Source organism: Chamaea fasciata, unplaced genomic scaffold (assembly GCF_029207755.1).
Source record: "Chamaea fasciata isolate MVZ Bird 193981 ecotype frontalis unplaced genomic scaffold, bChaFas1.0.hap1 SCAF_91, whole genome shotgun sequence".
NCBI classification, from domain to species: Eukaryota; Metazoa; Chordata; class Aves; order Passeriformes; family Sylviidae; genus Chamaea; species Chamaea fasciata.
Window position 1 is genome coordinate 69,299 of NW_027094176.1, and position 21,522 is coordinate 90,820.

Here is a 21,522-nt window from a genome sequence, read left to right on the forward strand (position 1 = left end):
GATCTCAGCAGTCAAGCTGACGTGGGCGAGGTGAGCAGTGATGGGTGGACAGAAGCAGTTGCTATTGTTCAAGCCTCACTCGCTGGTGCAACTCTAAGCCTCCGTTCTTGTGTGTTTTAGGGAGTCCACTCGCAGGAGGCCGAGCTCCCCTCTCACCAACCAGATGACAGACCCGGTCACCTCACCCGTGAGCCCTCCGGAAGCATTCCAGGAGTCTGTGATGGAGCCTTGATCTTCTCCTTGTGAAGGCCCCATCCAGGTAGTCTTGGATAACGGGCGAGGAGTTGAGGTGAGTCAGGGAGGAGAAGGAGGGATGGTCCCCTCAAGTTCCAGCGCTGCCACGTCACATTGTCTGCTCTTTACCCAGGCAGACCCTGCGACGCCGGCGTTGGCCTCTGAGCGCAGCTGAAGCACGGGGCCGAGGACACAGGCAAGCTTAGGAGACAGTGAGTAGCAGAATTGTCGGGTTTTGGGTGATGGGCTGCTAAGATCACGCATTCGTGTTTGGTTTTCTTTGTTGTAGCTGACTAAGAGACAACAGCCCAGCAACAGCAGGAGTTTCCCCGAGGAGGGAGAGGCGGCCTTCTTTGCACCTGGCAGGGATTTGCCTCCCTGGATGCCTGAGAGATAAGTGGAGGGTGATGAAAGCAGGATGCCAGGGCAGGGATCACCGGGAGGGGTTTTTTAAGTCAGATTTGGAGTTGGGGGCACCAAGATGTGACCCCTTAGGCTACGTTAAGGGAAAGTCTCATTTTTCATCTCAGTGCTGAGGTGTGCAGGGCAGAGCAGTCCTGGTGTGTGTTGTGTCACTTGTCTGTTGTGCACTCTGTGTCTGTTTGGTGTCTTGTCTTTTCCTTTTGTCCTTTGAGGGGCCTATCAAAACCCCTGGCATCAGTCTTAGCATTTCTGATCTCTGTGCTCCTCAGCCAGGTGCCTTTGTCTCAGCTGCTCGGACACTCATCAGAATCCATCTCTCTTCACAAGCATCCAGTCCGATGCCTTTTCAGGTCTTGTTCTGAGCTGTATTGACAGCCGTGCACCGCCCTGGTCCATTCCAGGGGGTTAGGTCTTGTGAGAATGCAAAGACAGGTCGAGGATTCTGACCGTAGGGTTCTCGGGCATCCATCTCTGCGTCTCTTGGGATAAGTCATCCCGATGGCATCTTGTTCCTGCAGGGTTCTCTGAGCCTGGCCAGCTCACCTTCCATCTTACCTCGGTCATCTCATTCCGAGTTCTCTGGACCCTCAGGGTCATTCTTCTTGCCCAGAGTTTTCTGTCCCTGTTGTGTCCCCTCGTTTGTCCTGTGCTGTGTCACGGGTGTTGGTGTATGTTTGGCCCGGAGCTGCTCTGCCTTGCTGCTCAGTCTGGGTGTAGGGGTACGAGGGTAATAGTGCCGGGGGCTTGAAATTTGTGATGTGGAGTGTAGCAGGGCTGTCGAGGGTATTCCTAGATTTCCACAAGATATGTGGAGCTGTCAAGGTATCCTGCCGCACTCTGACTGTTGTTCTGACTTTCTTTCAGATGCAGGTGGATGAAATCTGTGGCAGAGCCCCCCATCCTGGGTGAGGGGGCTCCCCTGAGAAGGTCGGTCACTGTTTTGATTTGCAGGGGAGGTGTAAATGGTGGCCGTGTTACAGCTCTGTTCTTTGTCTTTATTTTTAGACCAGACCCTGCGACGCCGGCGTTGGCCTCTGAGCGCAGCTGAAGCACAGGGCCGAGGACACAGGCAAGCTTAGGAGACTGTGAGTAGCAGAATTGCTGGTTTCTGGCTGATGTGCTGCTAAGAGCACAGGGTCACGTTTAGTTCTCTTTATTGTAGCTGACGAGGAGACACCAGCCTGGTCACAGCAGGAATTTCCCCGAGGGAGAGGCAGCCTTCTTTGGGACCCGGCGTGGATGCACCTCCCCAGACATCTGAGAGATAAGTGGAGAGCTCAGAGCCGTAGAGGGCATGAAAGAAGAGTGTGGGGTCACTAGCAAGGTTTTTTGAGTCAGGTTTGAAGACAGGGATGTCTAAGCTGTGACCCCTTAGGTTTCATCCAGGGAGAGTCTCATTCTGGATCACAGTGCCGAGGTGTGCAGGGCAGAGCAGTCCTGGTGTGTGTTGTGTCTGTTGTGCACTCTGTGTCTTGGGTGTCTTGTGTGTGCTGTCTTTTCCCTTAGCCCTTCAGGGGCCTGTCAAAACCTCTGGCATCAGTCTTAGCATTTCTGATCTCTGTGCTCCTCAGCCAGGTGCCTTTGTCTCAGCTGCTCGGACACTCATCAGAATCCATCTCTCTTCACAAGCATCCAGTCCGATGCCTTTTCAGGTCTTGTTCTGAGCTGTATTGACAGCCGTGCACCGCCCTGATCCATTCCGGCGGGTTAGGTCTTGTGAGAATGCAAAGACAGGTCGAGGATTCTGACCGTAGGGTTCTCGGGCATCCATCTCTGCATTTCTTGGGATAAGTCATCCCGATGGCATCTTGTTCCTGCAGGGTTCTCTGAGCCTGGCCAGCTCACCTTCCATCTTACCTCGGTCATCTCATTCCGAGTTCTCTGGACCCTCAGGGTCATTCTTCTTGCCAGAGTTTTCTGTCCCTGTTGTGTCCCCTCGTTTGTCCTGTGCTGTGTCACGGGTGTTGGTGTGTGTTTGGCCGGGAGCTGCTCTGCCTTGCTGCTCAGTCTGGGTGTAGGGGTACAAGGGTAATAGTGCCGGGGGCTTGAAATTTGTGATGTGGGGTGTAGTTAGACTGTAGAGGGTATTCCTAGATTGCCACAAGATGTCTGGAGCTGTCAAGGTATCCTGCAGCACTCTGACTTTTGTCCAAACTCTGTTTCAGATGCAGAGGGATGAAATCTGTGGCAGAGCCCCCCATCCTGGGTGAGAGGGCTCCCCTGAGAAGGTCAGTCCCTGTTTCTGTTTGCAGGGGAGGTGTAAATGGTAGCCGTGTTACCGCTCTGTTCTTTGTCTTTATTTTTAGGTGGTAAAGCCGGATCTCAGCAGTCAAGCTGACGTGGGCGAGGTGAGCAGCGATGGGTGGACAGAAGCAGTTGCTATTGTTCAAGCCTCACTCGCTGGTGCAACTCTAAGCCTCCGTTATTGTGTGTTTTAGGGAGTCCACTCGCAGGAGGCCGAGCTCCCCTCTCACCAACGGGACGACAGACCCGGGTCACCTCACCCGTGAGCCCTCCGGGAGCATTCCAGGAGTCTGTGATGGAGCCTTGATCTTCTCCTTGTGAAGGCCCCATCCAGGTAGGCTTGGATAACGGGCGAGGAGTTGAGGTGAGTCAGGGAGGAGAAGGAGGGATGGTCCCCTCAAGTTCCAGCGCTGCCACGTCACCTTGTCTGCTCTTTACCCAGGCAGACCCTGCGACGCCGGCGTTGGCCTCTGAGCGCAGCTGAAGCACGGGGCCGAGGACACGGGCAAGCTTAGGAGACAGTGAGTAGCAGAATTGTCGGGTTTTGGGTGATGGGCTGCCAAGATTATGCTTTGATATTTGGTTTTCTTTATTGTAGCTGTGTAGGAGACAACAGCCCAGCAACAGCAGGAATTTCCCTGAGGGAGAGGCGGCCTTCTTTGCCACCCAGCGTGGATTCACCTCCCTAGACGTCCGAGAGATAAGTGGAGGGCTCGGAGCCAGGGAGGGCTTGAAAGTGGGGTGTGGGATCAGGGGCCACCGGGAGGGATTTTTTGAGTCATTTTTGGTGACAGGGATGTCCAAGATGTGACCGCTTAGGCTACAGAAAGTCTCATTCTGGATCAGAGTGCCGAGGTGTGCCGGGCAGAGCAGTGCTGGTGTGTGTTGTGTCACTTGTCTGTTGTGCACTCTGTGTCTGTTTGGTGTCTTGTCTTTTCCTTTTGTCCTTTGAGGGGCCTATCAAAACCTCTGGCATCAGTCTTAGCATTTCTGATCTCTGTGCTCCTCAGCCAGGTGCCTTTGTCTCAGCTGCTCGGACACTCATCAGAATCCATCTCTCTTCACAAGCATCCAGTCCGATGCCTTTTCAGGTCTTGTTCTGAGCTGTACTGACAGCCGTGCACCGCCCTGATCCATTCCGGCGGGTTAGGTCTTGTGAGAATGCAAAGACAGGTCGAGGATTCTGACCGTAGGATTCTCGGGCATCCATCTCTGCATTTCTTGGGATAAGTCATCCCGATGGCATCTTGTTCCTGCAGGGTTCTCTGAGCCTGGCCAGCTCACCTTCCGTCTCACCTCGGTCATCTCATTCCGAGTTCTCTGGACCCTCAGGGTCATTCTTCTTGCCCAGAGTTTTCTGTCCCTGTTGTGTCCCCTCGTTTGTCCTGTGCTGTGTCACGGGTGTTGGTGTGTGTTTGGCCGGGAGCTGCTCTGCCTTGCTGCTCAGTCTGGGTGTGGGGGTAATAGGATAATAGTGCTGGGGGCTTGAAATTTGTGATGTGGAGTGTAGCAGGGCTGTTGAGGGTATTCCTAGATTTCCACAAGATATGTGGAGCTGTCAAGGTATCCTGCAGCACTCTGACTTTTGTCCCAACTTTCTTTCAGATGCAGAGGGATGAAATCCGTGGCAGAGCCCCCCATCCTGGGTGAGGGGCTCCCCTGAGAAGATCGATCGCTATTCAAGGTGAGAGTCACATATTTCACATTTTTTGGCACTCCAGTGCAGGCCACCTGCATTTACAGCTTGAAACAGGTGAGTCCCTTGGTAACCCCTGGGCAGCAGCTGGAGCCTGCTCCGGGCTGGGCTGAGGGAGCAAACACTTGTGGCTGACACAGCTCCACACTGGGGGTACTTGGGAAAACACCTGCCTTGTCCTGGATTGTTTTTTTTTTTGAGCTTTTGACAAGGTTTTAGTCATCACCTTGGTAAAAATAAATGGTAAGGACTGAAAACATGAGAGGCTGGCAGGTTATATGCACGAAAGACAACTTTTTTTTTCTTAAATATTTGTGCAACCTATATCTTAATTTTGAGACTCTTTTTTGGTCAACTTTATTGTAAAACCCCCTTATTTTCAAGTTAGCTGCTTCAATAATGAATTTGTTTTACAAATACCCGCTAATGTCCGAAGGTTAAAGCACTAACACCAACATCCCACCTCTTTTATTTTTGCAGCAAAATTTTATCTTTACTAAACTTGAAACTTGATGTTTTTGCAGGTAGTAAGTTAAAGAAGGTGTTTATCTGCCCATCACTGATAGTCAGGGTCATGAAGAAATTGCTCTAGTGTTCTAAAATAAATGCAGATTTTTAGGCCTCTCCCATTCTCTCTGACTAGCAGCATGTGAATTGATTTTTGATCTCCTTTCTGTTGGTGTCTGTGGGTTTTAAGCTGCATGGAGAAGGTGTCTGTGGACATGGCACCCAGGGAATGGTGCTGGGAAGGGCAGGATGGAAAGGAGCTGCTCAGGAATCCAGAGCAGCAGTGGAGTGGGAGCTGGTGCTGCTGCCTCAGTCACACCCTCCTGGACAGTCTGTGCAGTGATAATATTCCTACTTTCCTTCCTGAACCTGGGGTTGGAGGAGAACATGAGTCTTGGCATTGTTGGAAAAGGGAACTCCAGGGAAAAACTGCTGTTTGTGTCCTCAGAGAGCAGTGGGAAGAGCCTGGGAGAAATCCTGGCTGGCTGAGGGATCCTTGTGTCCCCTCAGGAATAAATCCCTGCGTCTCCTCAGACCTGCTGGTTTGCAGTAGAGTTTGGGCACCTTTCGCTGCAGCTGTGGTTCTTAATAACTGGAAGTCCATGGATTGCTGGGCGATTCCCATAAGTTCTCCTATTTTGTAGGAGCTGCACGGTGAGGTCAGCATTCTGATGGAGGCCCTGGCACAGCTGCCAAGGGCAAGGAACGTGGAGCATCCCGGGGCTTCTCCCGCCCGAGTTTCTCCCGGAGCGTGCTGCGTGTCGTGCCGGATGTTTAACCCGGGTTTGGGGTGTTCTCCTGCAGTCCCAGCTCTGACTGCTGCCCCCGAGGCCCGGCCTTGCTCTGTCCCAGCACTGAACCTGGCAGGTGGGTGTGCTTTTCCAGCCCTTTAATCCCACGGGCAATCCCAGATTCCCGGAGCTCCCCGAGGCACAGCCTGGCCTCCCTCCCTGGGAGCTGCATTTCAGTCTGCCTGGACCAAGGACATCCTGTTTGAGACTTTATTCCTGTTGCTTTTCCTCTTCCAGGTTGTGGGCAAAAAGGAGAGAGCCAGTAGGAAGTGAAGCCACTGGAAGGCCTTATCCCAGTCCAAGGTTGGATAGGAGTAACTGGACCTGTTGAATTCCCACTTCCCTTTAAATTAGAGCAGAGGAAGCAGATTTTAAATCATCATTCCATGAACTTTCACCAACTTCATGACTCTTGCAGAAGTTTTCAATGTTAGAAATTCCTGAGCTTGTTTTCCAGGCAAGCTTGGATTTAGATGTTATTCCTTCCTTTTATTTGAAGGAATAACTCTGATTTTCTCTCTGATTTTAGTAAGGGAATATTTATTTATTCCAATTTTCCATCCTAATTGGAATTTTTGCACCTTGTAGAGCACATTTCCAAGGAAATTTACCCAATTAATGTTGGTAAATCAGGAATTGTCCAGCACCATCTCCACAAAATTCTGTGAATTCCCAAGAAAACGTTGAAGTATTTATTTGCCATGATTCATCTCTTTGTAAAGTTCAATTTACTGCATTTTTAATTACATAAATGCCATTAAAACCTGAATCCAGGCCTAGCTGCTGTTCCTTGGACACAAGGGGCTGGTTCTTTCCTACCTTGGCACATTTGGGTGTTTGTCCAAAATGAGCTTCCCACTAAAATAGAATTTGTTTCCAAGCAAAAGTGGGAATTGTCTAGAAAACCTTCTGTTCTGGGGGGCACTGGGTTTGTTTCCCTTATTGCTGCATAATTGAGGAAAGCCATGGTGCTTTTTTAGGCAGTGGCAGGAGGTGAAAGCTGCATTTATTTAATTTTGTATTTTATTTCTTGTTATTTTTGTATTTTTATGCTCTTTTGTTGTGGTTTCTCATGTTGCGTTTTGTGGTTTTTCAAAGACTTTTTCTTCCGTTTTTTAATTTTTATATTTTTTTCTTTAGCTATTTATTTACTTGTTAAAACTACTTTTAGTTTTTTATTTTAATTTTTTGTTTAAATTTTTTTTCCACTTTTTTGTTACTTTGAAATTTTTTTCTTTTGGTATTTTAATTTTATTTATTATTTTCTATAGTTTTGGTTTATTTTTTCATGTTTTCTGTGTTCCTTTTTTTTTTCCCCATACTCTTTCTTCCCCCGGGCGCCTGGGGGTTTGGCTGTTGGCAAGAAAGATGAGAAATGACCTCGGTGCCCGCTGGACGTCGGGATGTCATAGAGAGCGCAGTTGGCAAAAGCTCTGTATTTTCTGCTCCATAAAACTCCTGAAGGGAGAAAGCTGTGACCACCGTGGTGCCGTTTTTTCCTTCCCAGCCCCGACCAGGTCTCCTCCTACCCGTGCACAGTGTTACCAGAAGCAGCCTGCTGTCCAGGCTGTCGAGGCGTATTTCAGAGGGGGCAATAAAAACAAAGTAGACGTTTTATTTTGAACTCTCCGACCCTGCTTGTTTATTAGCAAAGATCTCCAAAACAAAGCGAACAAAAAAAGAAAACCCACAAACTAAACTCCCCCGCAACCCACCAAAAAAAAACCATAGAGAAAGAGAAAACATGCCCATATTATTTGAATAAAGATTAAAACTTTACCCCTTAGAAAACCAGGCTCATTTAATTCAAATTAATTGTGTTTCTGATGTGTTAGGTTAATGAATTCATCTAGTGTAAAATATCGTTTAAAATATAAACAAACGAATTAAAAAATAATGAAAAAGAAAAATAACAAAAAGTATAGGATATGAAAAATAATATAAATAATAAATACACAATATATTATTACATACTACACGTTTTATAAATATATATAATATACATAATATAAACATCTATAATGTACATAATCATGATATTTCAATGAAATGTATTATTATTTATAACATTACATAATAAATAATAAATTATTTTATATATAACTTTCTATACTTAATATATATAATAAATATAATAGTATAATAAACATAATACATGATGTATAATGTACATAATATAAAAGCTGAATTGTAATGATTAATGTAAATATCAGAATCACAAAGATAAAAAATATTGAAATAGAGCCTGAACGAAAGGCTTTTTTGTTTCGGTCTGGTTGCTGGCAGGGTTCTCGCAGGTGTGCTCGGGGGTCTTTTGGGCCATTTATTCCGGAGGCTGTTCGGAAGGGCATTCCTGGGCACGTTCGTTTATGGCTCCGCTCCGCGCCGCCGCGCGGCAGTGCTGCCACCCTGTGGGCAGAGAGCGGTAGTGCAGCTTCCCCCCCGCCCGGCCCGCCCGATCTGTGCGGCAATGCTGCCACCGTGTGGGCAAACAGCGGTAGTGCAGCTGTCCCTCCCGCCCGTCCCGCCTGATCTGTGCGGCAATGCTGCCACCCTGTGGGCAAAGAGCAGTAGTGCAGCTGTCCCCCATGACCGTCCCGCCGGAGCCGTGCGGCAGTGCTGCCACCCTGTGGGCAAAGAGCGGTAGTGCAGCTGTCCCCCCCCGCCCGTCCCCGACGCGCGTGGCAGCCCCGCATTGTGAGCTCGGGGGCGGCGCTGCCGCCCGCCCGCCCGCAGCTCGGGGCCGAAAGGGAGGGAAAAAGGCAAGGAGCCCGGGCGCGTGGCAGCCGGCTGCCTGCGCGCGCCACCCGGACCCCGGAGCCGTCCGGGCGCGATTTTCCGCGGCGTCTGCGGGTGTGCGGACACGGGATGGGGGCGCAGCGGCGCCGCGGGCGGCAGTCCATTGAGTCAGGCGCTTGTGTGAGCGGCCGAGGGGGCATTTTAGTGGGTTCCACTACCAAGATGGCGGCGAGACGCGAGGCGCCTGACCTTCTAAAAAGGGCGGCCAAAAGGGCGGGAAAAATAAGGACCCTATAGGTGTTTATGCAGCTGCCTGCACAAAACCCCGACTACGGCGCCGCCCGGGGGCAATTTTCCGCGGCGTTTCCAGGTGTGGGGACACGGGCCGTGTGCTCAGTCGCGACGCGCTTGCGTTCGGATTCGTGGATTTAGTCAGGCGTCTGTGTAAACACCTGGCGGAGGCCTATGCCGAGCCACAAAGAACATGGCGGCCGGGACGGAAGTGGCCTCAGGAGCAACCAAGATGGCGGCAAGGAAAAGCGGAAGTCACGCGTCGCCCCTCACAAAATGGCGCCGAGGCGCGAGGCGCCCGACCTTCCAAAAAGGGCGGCCAAAAGGGCGGGAAAAAATAAGGACCCTGTAGGCGTTTACGCAGATGCCTGCACAAAAACCCCGACTACAGCGCCGCCCGGGCGCAATTTTCCGCGGCGTTTCCAGGTGTGCAGACACCGGCCATGTGCTCATCCGCGCCGCCTCCGGGTTCGGATTCGTGGATTTAGTCAGGCGTCTGTGTAAACACCTGCCGGGGGCCTTAGCGGTGCCGCAAAAAAGATGCCGGCGGGACCGGAAGTGGCCTCAGACGCAACCAAGATGGCGGCAAGGAAGGGCGGAATGCTCGTGGGGCTCATCGCGGCCGAAAATCACCGAGTGCAGCTCACACCCTGCAATGGCAAAAGCTGTTTTATTAAAACTCAGCCGAGAATTTTCCTCTTATTTCCAGGTCACAGGATATACTGAGCCTGAGAGGGATCCTAAAATCTGACTCTCAAGCAGACGGACCGTTTGAGAATCGAACTCAGCACCTTGGCATTACCCGGACTCTGCTCCAAGCAGCTGAACCAATCTCTGCATTATGGGGATGGACCTCCATAGGATGGCAACGCTTGGCCCCACTAAGGTAAGTGCAGTGCCGCCTTCTCTGCCAAAGCTGCTTCACACAGCAGCCCCTGGAATGGCTCGAGGGCAGAAGTGGCTGGCAGGTCACGACAGCACAAAGCTCTTCCAGTGACGCTGATTTCCTGTCCTTTCCAGGATTTACTCAACAGCTGCCGTAAAAGTACTTACACAAAGTCTCTTTCTGGGCGGAAAGGAGCAGGACAAGTCCTGAGGCTTCCCTTCTTCCACGGCCAAAGTTCTGGAGAGAGGCAGGGCCGGTCCCACCCGCACAGGGGCGTTTCCTGCAGGTGAGTGTTGCCGGGCCAAACTGATGGCAGCTGCTGAGGCCGGGGCTGCTTTTCTGGCCGGAGGCCTCGGTGCCCCCCCGTGCCGCCTGCAGTGTCCCTCGGTGTTTCCTGCAGGTGTCCCGGGTGCCCGGAGGCGCAGGGAGGAAGGAGGCCGGCAGCCCCAGCGGGGCCAGCAGCCCTGGGGTGATGTGCAGGGGAGGAGCTGTGCCTGCGGGGCCCCGCCCGTGGCAGCGGCGGCCAAACGCAGGGCCCGGGGCCGGGCTCGGGGCTGGCACGGACACGGCCCCGGGGCTGCCGCGGCTCCTCGGCCAGGGGCTGCTCCCACCGGGCACGGGGAGATGCTGCAGCCCGGACAGAGGCACCCACAGCCCAAGAGCTCCCCAGGGAACAGCTGGCATTGCCCGGGAACGGCGGCTCGGGCTGTCTGCAGAGGGGCTCAGACAGCAATTCCCACCTCCCGGAGCTCCCACACAGTTGCCAGGGATGTCCTGGCCACCCTAAATCCCCTCCCTTTCAGCCTGAGGACATCACCCATCGGCAGCATTAAAGCCAAGGTGCTCCTCCCTCACAGAAATTAAATCCAGAGCAACGGCCCTCGGAGATGCCTCAAAATCAAAGGTTTGAGTGGGATGGAGTTTCGTTTGGATGAAGTCTGGACTTTTCCAGGGAACCAGCCGGAGTGCAGCAGTGATGGAAAGCTTTTGCAGGTGGGTCCCACTGGAGGTGTGCTGAAGGCAGGGATGGGCATCCCTTGCCTGAGGGAAAGGCACTTGCAGAGGCCACTGCTGGGGCTCGGAAAGGAGCTGAGCTCCTGCAGGGAGCTGTGTCCTCCCGAGGGCACAGGGGCTGCCTCAGCACAGGCCGGCCAGTGCCTTCTCCTGCTCTGAAACATCACCTGGAGCCCGAGCTCAGGGGGTGGCTGAATTCCAGGGAAATCTGACAGGTGACCCCCAGGGGATGAGGGTTAGAATTAACCAAATCTATGGAATAGAAACCTATCCTGTCCCCATCCTGCTGAGCTTCCTTGGAAGCTCTGCTAGTTCCTGACACATCTGGCATTCAAGCAGCAGCTCTGCGTGGGAATATCCATGCTCTGTGAGGCACTGTGAGGTTATTGCAGCAGGAACTGAGCAGGGAATTCGGGGCCGTGGGTATAATTCATCTAAACTAGCAAAGGTGACAGTGAACCCCAAATCTGGGCACCACACAGAGAACAATCTTTGTGCTGCCCTGTCAGCTCAAGCCCCTGGGCTGGGAAGTTTTGGGAGTCAAACATATGGAATGATAAAAGTCACAGCAACTGGTGTCACCCCGAGGGACAGTCCAAGTCCCAGACAATTCCTCTGCAGTCCCCTGGGGGGGAAAACACCCTCTGTCTGCCAGGAGCCCTGACTCTGTTTCTCCTATCAGCTGTGTTGGGCTTTAAGAACTTGAAATAACTTTGAAGCCAAAGAAATCACCTTTTCCTTCTGGTTTGATTGTGTTTTTTTGTTGTTTTTTTTTTTTTTTTTTTTTTCTTTCAGATGCTGGACTTGCTTCTGTGGATGTGTGCTGAGCTCTGGCTGCAGGGGACTGTCAGGCCTGAATGGCTGTGAGTTTGTGTTCTTCTCGCTGGGGAAGCAGAAATAATTATTAATTAGACTGCAGAAATGTTTTCAGAAACCTTTCCCCTTTCCTGCCCTTTGCTGGTGGATCTTCTCTTTCTGCCTTTGACTTTACAAAGCTGTTCCCTGATGTCAATTCCCCTGCCTGAATTCCTTGCAGCTCCTAGCTGGGAAAAACTGGGATGATGTCCTAGGGATGTTCTTAGGGGAGGACAGAGGTGAGATTTTTGCCTGTATTTTTCTAATATTTTCTAAAATTTCAGGGAGCTGCTCCTGCTCCTGCCCCTAATCCTGCTGCTGCTGCACAAGTGGAGCCTTGTCAGCGAAGACCTGCATCTGCAGGAGGCCCCGCAGGCCCTGGCTGGGAAGTGCCAAAACAAAGAAGTGATCAGTAAGTGCTGAACTGCTTCCAGGAGGGCATATTTTGTTGCAGCCGTTACAGACCAACCGTGTGGTGCTGGTGACTTTGTGTGAGTTGCTTTATTAAAGCCAATCGTTGGTAAGGGTTTTGAGCCTGCCTTGGAGAGCACTTGGAGCTCTGGGTGCCCTGGCTTTCCCCTAGGTGGCCCTGGGGGCGCCCTGGCTGTCCCCTAGGTGTCCCTGGGGTGCTCTGGCTGTCCCTGGGGTTGCCCTGGCTGTCCCCTAGGTGTCCCTGGGGTGCTCTGGCTGTCCCTGGGGTTGCCCTGGCCGTCCCCTAGGTGTCCCTGGAGTGCCCTGACTGTCCCCTAGGTGTCCCTTGGGGTCCACGGGCTGTCCCCTAGGTGTCCCTTGGGGGGACCTGACTGTCCCTAGGATGCCCTGGCTGTCCCCTAGGTGTCCCTGGGGTGCCCTGGCTGTCTCTTAGGTGTCCCTGGGGGTGCCCTGGCTGTCCCTTAGGTGTCCCAGGGCTGCCCTGGCTGTCTTTTAGGTGTCCCTGGGGGTGCCCTGACTGTCCCCTAGGTGTCCCTGTGGGGGCCCTGGCTGTTCTCGGGGTGCCCTGACTGTCCCCTAGATGTCCCTGGCATTCCCCAAGGCGTGCCTGCGGGTGACTTGGCTGTCCCCTAGGAGTCCCTGGGGGTGCCCTGCCTGTCCCCTAGGGGTACCTTGTCTGTCCCTGGGGGGGCCCTGGCTGTCCCTATGGGGGCCCTGGCTGTCTTCCTAGGTGTCCCTGGGGGTGCCCTGGCTGTCCCATAGGTGTCTCTGGGGTGCCCTGGCTGTCCCCTAGGTGTCCCCGGGGATGCCCTGGCTATCCCTGGGGGTGCCCTGGCTCTCCTTGGGGTGCCCTGGCTGTCCCTTATGTGTCCCTGGGGGTGCCCAGGGTGTCCCTGGGGTGCCTTGCTGTCCCCTAGGTGTCCCTGGGGGTGCCCTGCCTGTCCCCTAGGTGTCCCTTGGGGTGTCCTGGCTGTCCCCTAGGTGTCCCTGGGGGTGCCCTGGGTGTCCCTGTGGGTGCCCTGGCTGTCCCCTAGCTGTCCCTGGCGGTGCCCTGGGTGTCCCTGGGGTGCCCTGGCTGTCCCTGGGGTACCCAGGCTTTCTTTAGGTGTCCGTAGGGGTGCCCTGGCTGTCCCTTTGGTGTCCCTGGAGGTGCCCTTGCTGTACCTTGGGGGGCCCTGGCTGTCCCTGAGGGGGCCCTGGGGGTGCCCTGGCTGTCTTTTAGGTGTCCCTGGGGGTGCCCTGACTGTCCCCTAGGTGTCCCTGTGGGGGCCCTGGCTGTTCTCGGGGTGCCCTGACTGTCCCCTAGATGTCCCTGGCATTCCCCAAGGCGTGCCTGCGGGTGACCTGGCTGTCCCCTAGGAGTCCCTGGGGGTGCCCTGCTTGTCCCCTAGGGGTACCTTGTCTGTCCCTGGGGTGCCCTGGCTGTCCCCTAGGTGTCCCTGCCTCGCTCGTATCCTCGACTCCGCCTCCGGCGCCATGGTGACACCCCTCCCAGTCTGGACCAGTGTGGCCACACCCCCTCCCCTGGGGCCATTGGACCCATCCCAGTACAGACCAGTAAGGCACCGTGTGCCCACCATGGACCCCCACACGCCTGCCAGTTCGTCCCAGTCCACTCCCCGTCCATCCCAGTTCCCTCTGATCACCCTCCCAGTGCTCCCAGTCCATCCCAGTCCCGCAGGTGCTGGTGCTTGTGGCTTGATCAGCTGGTGCCTGTCCGCAACGTGGAGCGGGTCAAATGAGGCCTCAGGGGGAGGGGGGGCGGATTTTGGGGGGTCCTGGGGGTCCCGAGTTGTCCTGGAGGGGTTTGGGGGGCACTGGGGGGTTCCAGCCCGTGACCCCCCCCCCCGAGCTGTTTCGGTCTCATCGACGCCCTCCTGAAGCCCAAGGGGGGGTGGGCGCTGGGCCCCCCCCGCTGCACTCTCCCCTGCCACCCCCGCGACGCCCTGCAGGTGTGGGACCCCCAAAAACCCCTCCCCAGACCCCAAATTCACCCCTGGGACCCCAAAAAACCCCCAAAACCTCTCCCCGGACCCCAAATTCAGCCCTGAGGCCCCAAAAAACCCCCAAACCCCTCCCCATGAACCCCAAATCCACCCTTGGGACCCCCCAAAACCTCCCCAGGACCCCAGATTCACACCGGGACCCCCAAATCCATCCCTTGGACCCCCAAAACCCCCAAATCCATCCCTGGGACCCCCCAAAACTCCCCTCCAAACCCCAAATTCACCCCTCGGACCTCCAGAATCCCTCCACAGGACCCCTCAGGGGTCGTTCCCGACGAAAAAGTGCGGGAAACGTGAGGGGAGAAAAAGGGCGGGAAACGTGAGGGGAGAAAAAGGGCGGGATCAAGTGGGGAGATCAGTGGAATATTGGGGGGGGTCAGTGACGCTGAGGAAGGATCAATGGAATATTGGGGGGGCATCAATGACATTGGGGGGGTCAGTGACACTCGGGTGGGGATCAATGATGCTGTGGGGGGGTCGATATCAGAGGTTATCAGAGGAAATCGCCGCCGCCGTCCTCCCGTGCCCAGAGCCCCGGCAGGACCCCAGCGCAGCTCCGGCTGCAGGCGGAGCAGGAGCGGCTCCTGCCGCCCGCAGCGATCCCGGTCCCGATCCCGACCGCAACGCCAGCTTGGGCCTCAGGCCCCGAGACCCACAGCCCGCCCGCCGGGGGGGGCCGCACCGCTCGGGAGCCGCAGCCGACACTGACAGGACCCGAACCAGAACGCCCGCTCCCATTCCCGGCCCCGCCTGGCTCCGCGCAGGGCCGCGAGCAACCTCGGCTCGGCTCGGCTCGGCTCGGCTCAGCTGCGAGGGGCGGGGCGGGGTCGCGTGCGATGGTCCCGCCCCCAAGCCGGGGCGTGCTCGGGTCGGAGCCGGGGCGGGCTCGGGGCGGAGCCGGGGCGGATCCGGGGCGGGCTCGGGGCGGATCCGGGGCGTGCTCGGGGCGGAGCCGGGGCGGGCTCGGGGCGGAGCCGGGGCGGAGCCGGGGCGGATCCGGGGCGGGCTCGGGGCGGAGCCGGGGCGGGCTCTGGGCGGAGCCGGGGCGGGCTCGGGGCGTGGCCGGGGCGGGCTCGGGGCGGAGCCGGGGCGGGCTCGGGGTGGGCTCGGGGCGGAGCAGGGGCAGAGCCGGGGCGGGCTCGGGGCGGGGCCGGGGCGGAGCCGGGGCTCAGTGAGGCGGGGCCGGAGGCAGCCGGGGCCGGGCAGTACCGGGGGCGCGGCTTCAGGGGCGCGGGGCGGGTCCCAAGTGCACGGCGCCGGGACCCCACCGGGGCGTTCCTCACCGAGCCCATAGAGCAGCAGCTACTTCCGCCACCCTTTTGAATCCCCGCGATTGGCGGGCTCGCTGAGGCATCGGCAGTGCTGATTGGACAGCGGGCCCCGGGAATCGCGCCCGCCCCCCGGCCCGCGCTGAGGGCCCGGGGCCTCCGCCCTCAGACCGGCTCCGGCTCCAACCCGGCCCGGGCTCTGCTCCGGTCCCCCCGGCCCGCCCTGAGGGCCCGGGGGCTCTGCCCCGAGACCGGCCTTGCCCCTCCCCGCCTCGCCCTGTAGTAGATTTCTGTTTGGTTTGTGGGAAGAAACAGGTGTGAGAAGTGAGATTTGTGCTGGAGAGGTGCTGCTGGGAAGAAAGGATGGAGTAAATCTGCTCCAAGGATGTGCGATGAAGAATTCAGGGTCAGAGGTGGGCAGTATTTATAAACTGTCTCCATATTTCCCTGTATCTCTGGGTGTTTGGATTGAGCCTGGGATTGTCAGCTATGTTATAAACAAGCCAACCCGGCTACTGAACTCTCAATGAACGTTTGGAAACCCTTGCACAGAAAGACAAGGTAGTGATGATTCCAAAGGAGAAAATGTAAATGAAGGGTAACGATTGCTGGGAAATTTCCTTAGGAATTGTGAACCTCACACAAACGGAATTTAGGAGGTGGAATCCCAGTTTCAGCCTTGGGCACGTGCAGGAGAAGAGGGATCCTTATTCACAGCAAGGAAAGCCCGGTGCCCCAGTGTGTCAGTGCACACAGTGCAATGTCCAGGAAATGAGCAGCAGGGACTGGCAGCAGCTGCAGGTGAGAGCTGTCACAGGCTGATTGAGGGGACAGAGCAGCCCCAGGTGAGAGCTGTCACACTGATGAGGGGACAGAGCAGCCCCAGGTGAGAGCTGTCACACTGATGAGGGGACAGGTGTAAGCTGTAAAGGATAACGAGGGGGCGGGTCCTGCCAGCACTGCTTTAAGAGGGGAGCCCGAGCTCAGTTTGGCACGGAGCTGCGGGAGGAGAGGGGTTTATGCTGGGCTCCCAGGTGAGGCTCATGGAAGGATGGTGAGTTCATCTCACAGGGGCTGGGGGAGGCCTTGGGCGTGGAACATTACTTCAGGAGGTGCTGAGGGACAAACCTTTGTGCCGAGCAGCAGCAGCACAAAAGGTTGAAATAAGTTTTGGTTTGGCATGTAGTGATGGGATTGGCGTCTATGGTGTGCTAGTGTTATCTAAAGGTTTAAACTTTAATGTTTATTTTTAAAGCTTTAAGTTAATGAATTAATATAGGTTGCAAGACATGGGCTTTTTCCTTTTTATTTGGCTAGCGGGAGGCCTTTAACTTTGGGGGGGCTCTGAGTATATGTTCTGGAGTATTATTGAGGGGATTGGACGTGGGGTTGTTTTTATTATATTCAGTAGTTTGACTGGGGGTGATAAGAGTTGGCTTTTTTTGCTGGAATTTTTTTGGGGTTGTCTGTTTGAAAATTTATGTATTTATGCAGTTAAGTGTAGTGGTGTTTCCGGTGTAACTCTTCAGCTTATGTTATTGTTTGTGTGTTTGAGGTGGTCCACTTGTCTTACGCCCTGACCGATTGGCCAACAGATCTGCTGAGATCATACATCGATGTTTGTTTTATTTCTTGTAGCCGAATAAGAGACAGCAGCCCGGTGACAGCAGGAAATTCCCAGAGGGCGAGGCGGCCTTCTGTGGCACCCGACGTGGATTCTCATCCCCAGACGTCCAAGAGATAAGTGGAGGGTTCAGAGCCACAGAGGGGATGAAAGTGGAGTGCTGGGTCAGGACTTGTCAGGAGGGGTTTTTGAGTCAGGTTTGGAGATAGGGATGTCCAAGATGTGCCAATTGAGAGTACAGGTGTACCAGCCCGACCCAAACCCGAAGGAGTAGCCCTAAAGACATGCCCGTTTCCCTGAGTGCGGGTACAGGCAGGAGCCCTTATGCAGGACAATGCCAGAAGGCCTGGCTGCGAGGTGTAGGGCTCTAAAGAAGTTGGGTTTAGAAGGGGGGAGGTGTAGCCACACACACAGAGGCTGAGGTAAAGGACTCAAGGACTAGAGGACACACGGTGAAACTCAGGGGAGCAGGCTAGGATACAAGTCAGAGTACAGGTGTAGCGGCCCTCACAGCACTGCTACCAGCACACTTCCCCTGAGAGCAGGTGCAGGCAGCAGCCCTAGTGCAGGAACACACCAGAAGCTCTGACCTGTGCAGACACTGTCAGGCTAGGGCCAGGCAGGAAGCGATAGTGGGGAGCAGGATCCAGCAGGGCTGGGGATAACGGGGGTTTCCCGCCCCACCCACCCTGGGATTCCCTGTCTCTCCGCAGCCGGTGGAAGTGCTCCTGATTTCCCTCTCGAGGCGGCGGTTGGTAAGGCTTCGTGCCTTTTGCCACCGCAAAGAGTTCGGCTCTGTCAGCCTCTGCCCTGTCTCAGGGCCACGTTTAGGGTAGGCAGGGAACAACTGTGGATGTACCTGTCCTGCGTGCGGGACAGCTCTTGGGACCCTAACGGTGCAGAGCGTCCCCGGCTGCAAGGTCTAGGGCTCTGAAGAAGCAGGGTTCAGAAGGGGGGAGGTTACAGTGATGCACACAGAGGCTGAGGTAAAGGACTGAAGGACTAGAGAACACACAGTGAAAATCAGGGGTACAGCCTAGGATACAAGTCAGAGTACAGGTATCCCGGTCCTCACAGTGCTGCTTCCAACACTGTTTCCCTGAGAGCAGGTGCAGGCAGCAATCCTAATGGCAAGGCAATGCCAGAAGTCCTGAGAGGTGCAGGCAGTAACCCTAAGCTAGGGCCAGGCAGGAAGTGACAGTGGTGGGGCCCCGAGTCCACAGGGTTGAGGTTCACCGGGGATGTCCACGCTGCGTTCCTGTCCTGCTCTGACCGGGGATGCTCACAGCCCTAATGGAGGCCACGGTGGGTGGGCTCAGTGCCAGTAATGCCTCTAAGGCTTTGGCGCTGCGAGCGTCAGCCTCCGAGCTCAGCTGAAGCACACACGGGGCCCGAGGACCCGGTCCTGCTTAAGAGACGGTGAGTAGCAGAGCTGCTGGTTTTTGGCTGATGTGCAGCTAAGATTATGCTTTGGTGTTTGGTTTTCTTTATTGTAGCTGACTAGGAGACAGCAGGCAAGTGACAGGAGGAATTTCCCAGAGGCATAGGCGGCCTTCTTTGGGACCCAGTGTGGATTCACCTCCCCAGACATCTGAGAGATAAGTGGAGGGCTCGGAACTAGGGAGAGGATGAAAGCGGGGTACCAGGGCAGGGGTCAGCGGGAGGGATTTTTTGAGTCGGGTTTGGAGATGGGGATGTCCCAGATGTGACCCCTTAGGCTACAATAAGGGAAAGTCTCATTCTGGATCACAGTGCTGAGGTGTGCAGGGCAGAGCAGTCCCAGGGTGTGTTGTGTCTGTTGTGCACTTTGTGTCTTTTGGGTGTCTTGTCTTTTCCTTTCGTCCTTTGAGGGGCCTGTCAAAACCTCTGGCATCAGTCTTAGCATTTCTGATCTCTGTGCTCCTCAGCCAGGTGCCTTTGTCTCAGCTGCTCGGACACTCATCAGAATCCATCTCTCTTCACAAGCATCTAGTCCGATGCCTTTTCAGGTCTTGTTCTGAGCTGTACTGACAGCCGTGCACCGCCCTGATCCATTCCGGCGGGTTAGGTCTTGTGAGAATGCAAAGACAGGTCGAGGATTCTGACCGTAGGGTTCTCGGGCATCCATCTCTGCATTTCTTGGGATAAGTCATCCCGATGGCATCTTGTTCCTGCAGGGTTCTCTGAGCCTGGCCAGCTCACCTTCCTTCTCACCTCGGTCATCTCATTCCGAGTTCTCTGGACCCTCAGGGTCATTCTTCTTGCCAGAGTTTTCTGTCCTTGTTGTGTCCCCTCGTTTGTCCTGTGCTGTGTCACGGGTGTTGGTGTGTGTTTGGCCGGGAGCTGCTCTGCCTTGCTGCTCAGTCTGGGTGTAGGGGTACGAGGGTAATAGTGCCGGGGGCTTGAAATTTGTGATGTGGGGTGTAGTTAGACTGTAGAGGGTATTCCTAGATTGCCACAAGATGTCTGGAGCTGTCAAGGTATCCTGCAGCACTCTGACTTTTGTCCAAACTCTGTTTCAGATGCAGAGGGATGAAATCTGTGGCAGAGCCCCCCAGTCTGGGTGAGAGGGCTCCCCTGAGAAGGTCAGTCCCTGTTTCTGTTTGCAGGGGAGGTGTAAATGGTAGCCGTGTTACTGCTCTGTTCTTTGTCTTTATTTTTAGGTGGTGAAGCCGGATCTCAGCAGTCAAGCTGACGTGGGCGAGGTGAGCAGCGATGGGTGGACAGAAGCAGTTGCTATTGTTCAAGCCTCACTCGCTGGTGCAACTCTAAGCCTCCGTTATTGTGTGTTTTAGGGAGTCCACTCGCAGGAGGCCGAGCTCCCCTCTCACCAATGGGACGACAGACCCGGGTCACCTCACCCGTGAGCCCTCCGGGAGCGTTCCAGGAGTCTGTGATGGAGCCTTGATCTTCTCCTTGTGAAGGCCCCATCCAGGTAGTCTTGGATAACGGCCGAGGAGTTGAGGTGAGTCAGGGAGGAGAAGGAGGGATGGTCCCCTCAAGTTCCAGCGCTGCCACGTCACATTGTCTGCTCTTTACCCAGGCAGACCCTGCGACGCCGGCGTTGGCCTCTGAGTGCAGCTGAAGCACGGGGCCGAGGACACAGGCAAGCTTAGGAGACAGTGAGTAGCAGAATTGTCGGGTTTTGGGTGATGGGCTGCCAAGATTATGCTTTGATGTTTGGTTTTCTTTATTGTAGCTGTGTAGGAGACAACAGCCCAGCAACAGCAGGAATTTCCCTGAGGGAGAGGCGGCCTTCTTTGCCACCCAGCGTGGATTCACCTCCCTAGACGTCCGAGAGATAAGTGGAGGGCTCGGAGCCAGGGAGGGCTTGAAAGCGGGGTGTGGGATCAGGGGCCACCGGGAGGGATTTTTTGAGTCATTTTTGGTGACAGGGATGTCCAAGAAGTGACCGCTTAGGCTACAGAAAGTCTCATTCTGGATCAGAGTGCCGAGGTGTGCCGGGCAGAGCAGTCCTGGTGTGTGTTGTGTCACTTGTCTGTTATGCACTCTGTCTGTTTGGTGTCTTGTCTTTTCCTTTTGTCCTTTGAGGGGCCTATCAAAACCCCTGGCATCAGTCTTAGCATTTCTGATCTCTGTGCTCCTCAGCCAGGTGCCTTTGTCTCAGCTGCTCGGACACTCATCAGAATCCATCTCTCTTCACAAGCATCCAGTCCGATGCCTTTTCAGGTCTTGTTCTGAGCTGTACTGACAGCCGTGCACCGCCCTGATCCATTCCGGCGGGTTAGGTCTTGTGAGAATGCAAAGGCAGGTAGAGGATTCTGACCGTAGGATTCTCGGGCATCCATCTCTGCATTTCTTGGGATAAGTCATCCCGATGGCATCTTGTTCCTGCAGGGTTCTCTGAGCCTGGCCAGCTCACCTTCCTTCTCACCTCGGTCATCTCATTCCGAGTTCTCTGGACCCTCAGGGTCATTCTTCTTGCCCAGAGTTTTCTGTCCCTGTTGTGTCCCCTCGTTTGTCCTGTGCTGTGTCACGGGTGTTGGTGTGTGTTTGGCCCGGAGCTGCTCTGCCTTGATGCTCAGTCTGGGTGTAGGGGTAATAGGATAATAGTGCTGGGGGCTTGAAATTTGTGATGTGGAGTGTAGCAGGGCTGTCGAGGGTATTCCTAGATTTCCACAAGATATGTGGAGCTGTCAAGGTATCCTGCAGCACTCTGACTGTTGTTCTGACTTTCTTTCAGATGCAGGTGGATGAAATCTGTGGCAGAGCCCCCCATCCTGGGTGAGGGGGCTCCCCTGAGAAGGTCGGTCACTGTTTTGATTTGCAGGGGAGGTGTAAATGGTGGCCGTGTTACAGCTCTGTTCTTTGTCTTTATTTTTAGACCAGACCCTGCGACGCCGGCGTTGGCCTCTGAGCGCAGCTGAAGCACAGGGCCGAGGACACAGGCAAGCTTAGGAGACTGTGAGTAGCAGAATTGCTGGTTTCTGGCTGATGTGCTGCTAAGAGCACAGGGTCACGTTTAGTTCTCTTTATTGTAGCTGACGAGGAGACACCAGCCTGGTCACAGCA

At 55.0% G+C, this 21,522-nt stretch overlaps 3 long non-coding RNA genes across 6 annotated transcripts; all 3 read left to right on the top strand.

The window, feature by feature from the left end:
• The first annotated feature begins 206 nt into the window (after positions 1-206).
• LOC136304448 (uncharacterized) lies at positions 207-1,133 on the top strand. The gene is made up of 3 exons (XR_010724591.1): positions 207-289; positions 368-446; positions 524-1,133. It is a non-coding gene; the product is annotated as an uncharacterized lncRNA (long non-coding RNA).
• Positions 1,134-2,813: 1,680 nt separating this feature from the next.
• Positions 2,814-7,684, top strand: LOC136304438 (uncharacterized). 3 transcript variants are annotated; one of them, XR_010724574.1, is made up of 4 exons: positions 2,814-2,885; positions 4,569-4,585; positions 5,749-5,971; positions 6,133-6,845. It is a non-coding gene; the product is annotated as an uncharacterized lncRNA (long non-coding RNA). The 3 variants fall into 3 exon arrangements; XR_010724573.1 differs by lacking the exon at positions 2,814-2,885 and adding an exon at positions 7,264-7,684 and having other exon boundaries at positions 4,366-4,585; positions 6,133-6,198; XR_010724572.1 differs by lacking the exon at positions 2,814-2,885 and having other exon boundaries at positions 4,366-4,585.
• Positions 7,685-9,509: 1,825 nt separating this feature from the next.
• On the top strand, positions 9,510-12,083 carry LOC136304444 (uncharacterized). Of its 2 annotated transcripts, none has more exons than XR_010724582.1 (5): positions 9,510-9,811; positions 9,946-10,097; positions 10,212-10,804; positions 11,621-11,688; positions 11,965-12,083. It is a non-coding gene; the product is annotated as an uncharacterized lncRNA (long non-coding RNA). The 2 variants fall into 2 exon arrangements; XR_010724583.1 differs by having other exon boundaries at positions 10,669-10,804.
• The last annotated feature ends 9,439 nt before the right edge of the window (positions 12,084-21,522 follow it).